This window comes from Paramisgurnus dabryanus, chromosome 5 (genome assembly GCF_030506205.2).
Source record: "Paramisgurnus dabryanus chromosome 5, PD_genome_1.1, whole genome shotgun sequence".
In the NCBI taxonomy this organism is placed as follows: Eukaryota; Metazoa; Chordata; class Actinopteri; order Cypriniformes; family Cobitidae; genus Paramisgurnus; species Paramisgurnus dabryanus.
Window position 1 is genome coordinate 25488997 of NC_133341.1, and position 7763 is coordinate 25496759.

Genomic DNA, 7763 nt, shown 5'->3' on the forward strand with positions numbered 1-7763 from the left:
TGTGCTGCAGGGTTTTGCTATTAATGAAACCCAAGCAGACTGAGTTTTTGTATAAATTATTTTTCTAAAAACTGTTCTAAAGTAAATTGACAATTTATGCCTGAATGGTTTACACAGAAATGTATTTTGCAGACCAACATGACAGGGTTTGACTAGTAAGCATGGTCCAGTTTTGTACTGATGCTGTATAATTACACCCTTCTTAGGCAAAAAAGCACATTTCGCCATTAAGGGTCAATCAAAATTAGCTGTGTATTGGGACAAATTTATCATCACTATTATTTGTATCCGACATTAATCAAAAATAGTTAATTATGTTAAAATGTATGTTTTGTCAGTTGTTTTTTCTATATAAAGTGTCCCAAAATCTATTGAATTACATGGCGATATGAAGTGGGCATGTTTATTCCGGTTTCTTTTTATTCATTTTAAATGTGCTGCTGTAGCTCCTCTCATAATTTTGCAAAGCAGCTCAAATCATCAGCCTCATTTCATTCTAGGTGTGTGTGACTTTCTTCTGTCAGCCAAACAGGCTGAGTTATAATGTCTCTTTTGAGCTTTATAATGGCACTGGATAGTGCCCCATTTTTAAAGCACCAAAAATGTATTCATCAAAAACTAATCAATATGATTTTTAAATGTCTTCTGACGTTAAGGGATGGGTTTTTGTAAGGAATCATTTTTATTTCAGACTTTATTAACTTTTGCTCTACGCGCATTCATGAGAGAATTGAGATCAGGTGGAAAGCTGACCTTTGACCTAAAATTACAAAAGGCCATTGCTTCACTTTGGAAGACATCTAATAACCTTATGGATTAGTTTTTGATGGATGGATGGTTTTTAAAGCTTATTGTAGCTTTAAAAACGGGGCCAGCTGAGACGGTATTATTGAACATAACTCATACTGTGTTTAGCTGAAAAAGAAAGTCATATACACCTAGGGTGGCTTCAATGTAAGTAAAATATAGGCTTATTTTAATTTTAGTGTAACTATTTCTTTAACACTTTAATATTGGTGTTTGTCAATCTGAACGTTCACAAGCAAAGATGTAAAAAATTTAAATCACATTCTTCAATAGGAGTCAACTGCGACTGAGATGAATAGCATGTCACAAACCATGTCTCTCCAGTTTTTATAAAATTGGTTAAGTGTGGGTTGACAGATTACTTGTTGATAGGATTTGAGGCTACGGTTACGACAGAACATAGCAGGACTTGATTTAGTTTAGTAACTTAGGGGCAAGAATATGACTAAATCGAGGGCAGTAATAGGTCTACTAAACTATAAACCAAACCGAACTCAAGTGTGGTGACACTTATTTCAGTTAGAAATAACAAATCCCTTGTATTGAGAAAAAATGAACACTGTGACAAATGTCTTGTCAGTGTGGTGATATTACAATCTGCTGTACTGTGTGAAGTATTAATGTCATGGCCGACAAAAAGAAAGATTTATCGAAATTGGTCAAACTTGTGCCGGTTGACAAAAGACTGAACCATAAAGCCTAGCCAATGACAGAAACATAACTTTCAGTATTTATTTGCTCAAACAAATTGAGACTGTTGGTTTTAAAGTCTAAATGAAATTAAAATGAAAATAATTAGTAATTTTTGGGGGGAATATTGTAGTTTTTTTTTTATAATTAAGCTTCCATACTTTATAGTAAGCGAATAGCAGTAGGCGAGCCGTATGTCCGAATTCATAGTATTCCAAAAACAGTAGGTGAAAAGTACCCGGATAACCTACTACTTTCGGTTAGATTTTGAAGTGTGCATACAACGGACACTTCACTATCCCATGATGCCACGGGAGAGGTGTTATCCAACGAAGAAGAGGCTTTATCATATTAGGAAATGGCAGAAAGTGGCGATGCGGCTGTATTCGCGCTGGTATGACATGATGACGACGTATGTCACGTGATGTATAGGGTTGTGCAAAAAAAGATTTTTCGATTAATCGTTTTTTTACATGGTCGACTCAAAATCGATTCTCAAAGAGCAGAATTTTTTTTTTTTCATATTTATTTTCGCAAAAATTGAACGTAAGATTAACGTTAATCTAATTTCTAGTTTTCTTCACTAGATGTCACCTTCTTTTTTTGCCTTGCACGTTGTTACCAAGGAGCAAGAGGTGAGCCTGTCATTCATTCATTCAGTGCTTAAAATGGCGGTTTCAGGTGCTTCATTGACGTTGATGCCACCTTCACATAAAAAGTCAGAGTTATGGAAGCATTTTAGATTTTGCAAGAAAGACCACGACGATAGTGTTGTGGCTTTTAATTTCTTTTTATTAATTACCCACTTGTAAATTGCTTGTAGGTACTTGTATACAGTACCTACTGTTTTAACGTTCAGTAAGTAGGTACTTCATCTTATTCAGTACGTACTGTCACAGTATGCGGTTTTGAACACAGCCATAGTATTCAGGTGGGCGGGATTAAAGAAATGATCGCAGCAATTAGCAACATGATCCAACTTCAAACGTTCCAATCAATAGAAGTCCCGCCCTACCTTTTTTAAATTTCAGAAGCCGTTTCTCTCGTGACCACGGTGAAAATAAGACAATCACTACTTCAGTTTCATGCCGACTTTAAAGAGCACTTATTTCATTGCTGAAAAACAATGTTATTTTGTGTATTTGGTATAATACAATGTGTTGTTGAGGGTTAATGGTTAAAAAACACATAATTTTGCACATACCGTACATTTTTGTAGCTCCAGATTTCACTCTCTTGATGAAACACATGTGCTGCGTCCGAAACCGCCTACTTCATACTATATATATGGTGAAATGCAGTAGGTGAGGCGAGTAGTATGTCCGAATACATAGTATTTGAAAAACAGTATGCGAAAAGTACCCGGATGACCTACTACTTCCGGTTAGATTTTGCAGTGTGCATACGATAGACACTTCACCATCCCATGATGCCCAGGCATAGGAGTTATCCAACGAAGAAGAAAGGCATGCGGCTGTTTTCGCACTGGAATGACATGACGTGATGACGACGTATGTCACGTGAAGTAGCAACATGGCGGATGTAGTACGTCCGAATCTCATTCATATTACCAGAATTCATACTGTACAGTACCTACTGTTTTAACGGAAAGTAAGTAGGTACTTCGTCTTATTCAGTACCTACTATACAGTATGCGGTTTCGGACGCAGCCATGGATTTGAAAGCTCTGTGTCCCTGATTGGGCAGCTAATCTGTATGTTGTGATTGACCTGAATACATCTAACATCAGCCGGAAATGTGATGTTCCTTACCATGTTTGAAAGATTCGCGCACAATGCAGTGCTGACAGAAGTTACCTTACAGGATGTGAGTCCGAAGCGTGAGGAATTATGATAGTCGGTCTTGTCTACATCACAAATCCCAGAAAGTAATCAGTTGCCTACAATCTGTGTTTGTTGTAGTCCAAGAAAAGAGTTTACTAGGCCTATGTACCTTTTGCATATCGTTAACATGTGCTAATACACACTTACACACCAAAGGAAATGTAAAATTGTGAAACGGACCATTGGTGCTCTTTAAACGTCCGCGTGGCGTTAATGGTTAGGGTTGCCAGATATGCGTAACAATAGCCAATCAAAACTCAATGACAAAAAAGTGCTATACCATACATTAATAAATAATTAACTAATTCACTGTTATTCATTGCAAACCATTTACTCATGAAGATCACTGTCTAATAGCAATACAAATAATTTTACCCTTAATCTGACAGTTGATGAATAAAATCCTGGTGTCGAATTACAGGCTTCCAAACAGTTCCCCTCCCTCACAAAAATGTGTTCACTTTCTCGTAACAGTCTTACCATTGTTATAATAAATGTAATGTAATTTATGCAATATGTTAACCCACGGCAACAGTAGCCCATACCTCAGGTTCAGTATGTATCGCGTGTTCAGCCACACGGGGTCGCTGTTGCGCTTTTACTCTGACTGGCACAGTCCGTTCTCTTTCGCCGTTTAATGTATACCTCACACAATCAGACAACGTGAGTACAGACACCGGTTGTCTTAAAGGCACGAAGAAACACTTGAACAAGTAGTAGAGATGAGCTCCTAGCCGGTGTCTGACTAAGGTTTTGCTCTGAGCACATCATCAGTTCTTGTGACAACCGTTACCGCGGAACACTGATGACATCTTATTAAAGCGCGACGACAGATGACAAGAAAAGAGGTCTGTACAATCTGGGGAGAGGTTTGGTGAGACAGCACCAAACAACACTATTGCTGCGTTTCAATTCGCCTTATATGCCGTAAAAGTATGTATTAAAAAGATAAACACATTTAAGTGTGTAGTAAATAAGTTTGCAAGAACTAAGAAAAACTTGCATGGAACAGAAGAGACCGTTGCTGCCTACCTAGATGAAGGCTGTGGTCGTTAACAATCACACACATGAAAATACAACAACAGCTTCTTAAATATTTGGTATGGACATATGTAATGTCAATTGTATATTTCAATGTATTAATTCGTAAGGCGTTACTAATCCCCCCTCGCAATGACTTATGGGTAAAATCATAAAAGTATGTGCTGTTTTTGTCATGGAAAAGTATGAACATTTGAATAAGTGGCAAAACAAAGTCAGAATACAACGCTTTTCTTTATTCATTATTTTTATGTAAGGCTTACTATATCATTTAATTTATCAATTCAGTGAAGCATCACTTATTTCATTTATTTATTCAGTGTAGCATCACTAAACTCCTCCCTCTTTTAATGAGTTGTGGGGAATATCAGCCATTAAGATGTTCATGGATCTGCACTTCCAGTTTTAACCGGAAACAACAGACCACCGAGATACTCATTTCAGTCACACTACAATGAACGAGATACTAATTCCAATTTCGTACGATGTTTAGAATGGATAGTATGTAAATTGGGATGCAGGGGGAGTATACCACCTCGGTACTTTAGGAAAACTTCAACATACTGTTTGAGACATGCTAATTCTAATTTTGAATACTATTAAGGATGGATAGGATACGAATTGGGACGAAGGGCAGGTCTCTCTGCCATTTTCACTTTCCGCTTGCAGGTTTTAAATTGCTTTATATAGAAATTGGGGTTTGCTAAATTAAATTTGCAGCTGGTAGGTGTGCGCGCACGCACATCTCAATCACACCTATAGGGTTTATGCAGGGCACACGCAAGCATTCACACACAGTCATTAGTACCCAAATGACCTGCTGTGACAGAACTGCAGTCACACTCTTGCTTTCTGCTTCCTGCTCACTGGCCCAGAAATCCAATCTCCCCCATCATCCATCTCTGCGTGTGTGTGTAAGCGCATCTGAATGCAGGTGTTAATGTGTTTTGTGCCTTATCTCTCTCAACCAAACACACTACATAAAACATATGCTGCTCAGAAGGGGTGGGGGGGGGGTGTACACTGACTGAAATATTAACTCTGTTTCACTGGGGACAAAATAAAATTGTAAATGTGAACATAATGTCTTAATCTTCACAAGATAATATGAGACGATAGAAATTAGCGTTTAGAAGTTTAATAGAGACTGTTTACCACAAGATTTTGCAGCCCCATACTGACAAGAGCTGTATAGTTTTTTACCGACTGCTGCTAGTTTGGCCTAGAGCAAAATTTTATTAGCTACTGCCACTGACACTACATGAAATGACAAAAATCTGTCATTTCATGTAGTGTCATGTAGTGCTGTTTTTATATCACTTGTATACCAAGTTTGACATCTATGAAGCCATAAGACATGGGTTCATGCATTTAGTAACTGGAGTGGCAAGTTTGAAAACAACTTGTTTGTAGCTCAAGTGAGATTATAAATATGTCTTGTTTTTACTCAGACCTAGAACAGAGGTCTTGGCCTAGAACAGAGGTCTTCAACCTTTTTCAGGCCAAGAAACTCTTAAAGGCGGGGTGCACGACTTTTGAAAAACGATTTGGAAGAGGGAGTCTTGCCGACTACCAAAACAAACTTGTGGCCAATCGGCAGTAAGCGGCATGTCTACTAATGACACGGAAGATAGAGCGCTCAGTTCTATCAAACCTCTAGGGGGTTTAAGCAAATACTGTTGAAAAAATTGAGTCAAGCTGGTACACTTACTTGTGTTATGGAAGTCTTTGAGCCTGCAGCATGTGAATGCAATCTATGTCTCCTGCAGCTGTTGGTCCATGGCAAAATTCTGACCTTCGCCTTGTGCCAAGCATTTAACGTCACCTTCCGTGTGAAACGAAGCAAAACTATTCATGTTAAAACATGCAGTTTTATCAAAACACATTCGACTTGGATTACCGTAGTAATGCTTTCACTTATTTACGGCATTGTTGCCTGGGTTGCATATGTGTGAGGCGGGTCTAAAAGAAGGGCAAGATTCTATTGGCATGTTTGTTTAGGTTATTTCAAATGTCAACATTAGGTGTGTTCGTTGCTGCGCAGACCGATCGGCGGCTGACTTGAAGCAGTGCGTGCCGGTTAGTAAATCACTGATGACAACGATCAGGTGCGTTTCAATTTTAATCCAAAAAAAATTGTTCCACTAATAAACATTATAAATTCAAGTTTTTCTAACAGGTAAAACATGTTAATATGCATACATATGTTTTATTGTGTCGTGTAATAAAATAAAAATGAAAATACCAAGCTCTATTGGTATTGAAATAATATAGGCTTGTTTCCCGTTATTTTCGGGCATACAGTATAAACGGCAATTAAAATATTAAATATTAAATGTTTCTGATTGCAACTTTTTATTAAAATGTTTCTTTTAACAAAAATTCACCATCTAATTCACTTCATTCGCAATAAAAAAAGGAAACAAGCATACACGTAACTACGGCAAGCAGCAGGTGTCCGGCTTAACGGCTCTGTCTTCAGCTCCTCCCTCGACTGCAAGCGGCAAACCTCGAAAAGGTTTCGGTCTGCGCAGCGCCGGATGATCTCAAACACACCTATTGGCTTTCAGAGATTGTGCACCATACCTTTAACTCTTTTCCTGCCATTGACGAGAAAACATTTGAATAAAAAACATGTTCCTGATTAATTTAATCTGCAATACCGCGATTGTCCACTAGATTTATAAAATGTATTAAAAATCTGAAGCAAAAACGTTATTTAATCATTTTAAACTTTGTCTATGTTTTGATAATCGTTCTGAATCTGATCTTTAACAAAATTCCTTCAGAAAAATGCAATTATTTCAGCTTTTTGCTAAAGAAATATTTTTAAAGAAAAATACCCATATTTAAGAGTTTATAAGCAGAGAAAAAATGTCGATAGGATGAAAAAAATGTCACGTTTGTTTGTTTATTGTTTGTTTGAAAGCAGATGATCTGTTCTTTCATTTGATATATTTATATGTTTATATATTTTTAGAAGAACATTTTTCTGAAGGGCATTTTGTGAAACTTTTGTGAAAATCAAAAAAAAGCTGGCCGGCAACTTAAAAAAAATGTCTGGAAGGGAATGAGTTAATGAGTAGAGAGGAGTAGCAGGGACTCCCAGTACATGTATCATATTAAGACTGGATTTAAGTTACATACTTTATGATCTTACAAAGCTCAGTCACATATTGTTAACATATACTTCATAACATTTTACATTTACTAAATAGATTTAACATGGGAACTTTCAAATCAGGTTTAATTTTGTATTATTAATCTATTAATGCATTTTTGTTTGATGCCTAATTTCCTTTTTTTCTAAAAAAAAAAAAAAATGAATTCAAATAATATTTGAAGGAATCTAGCTCCACCACAGACTCCCCAATAGCTCCC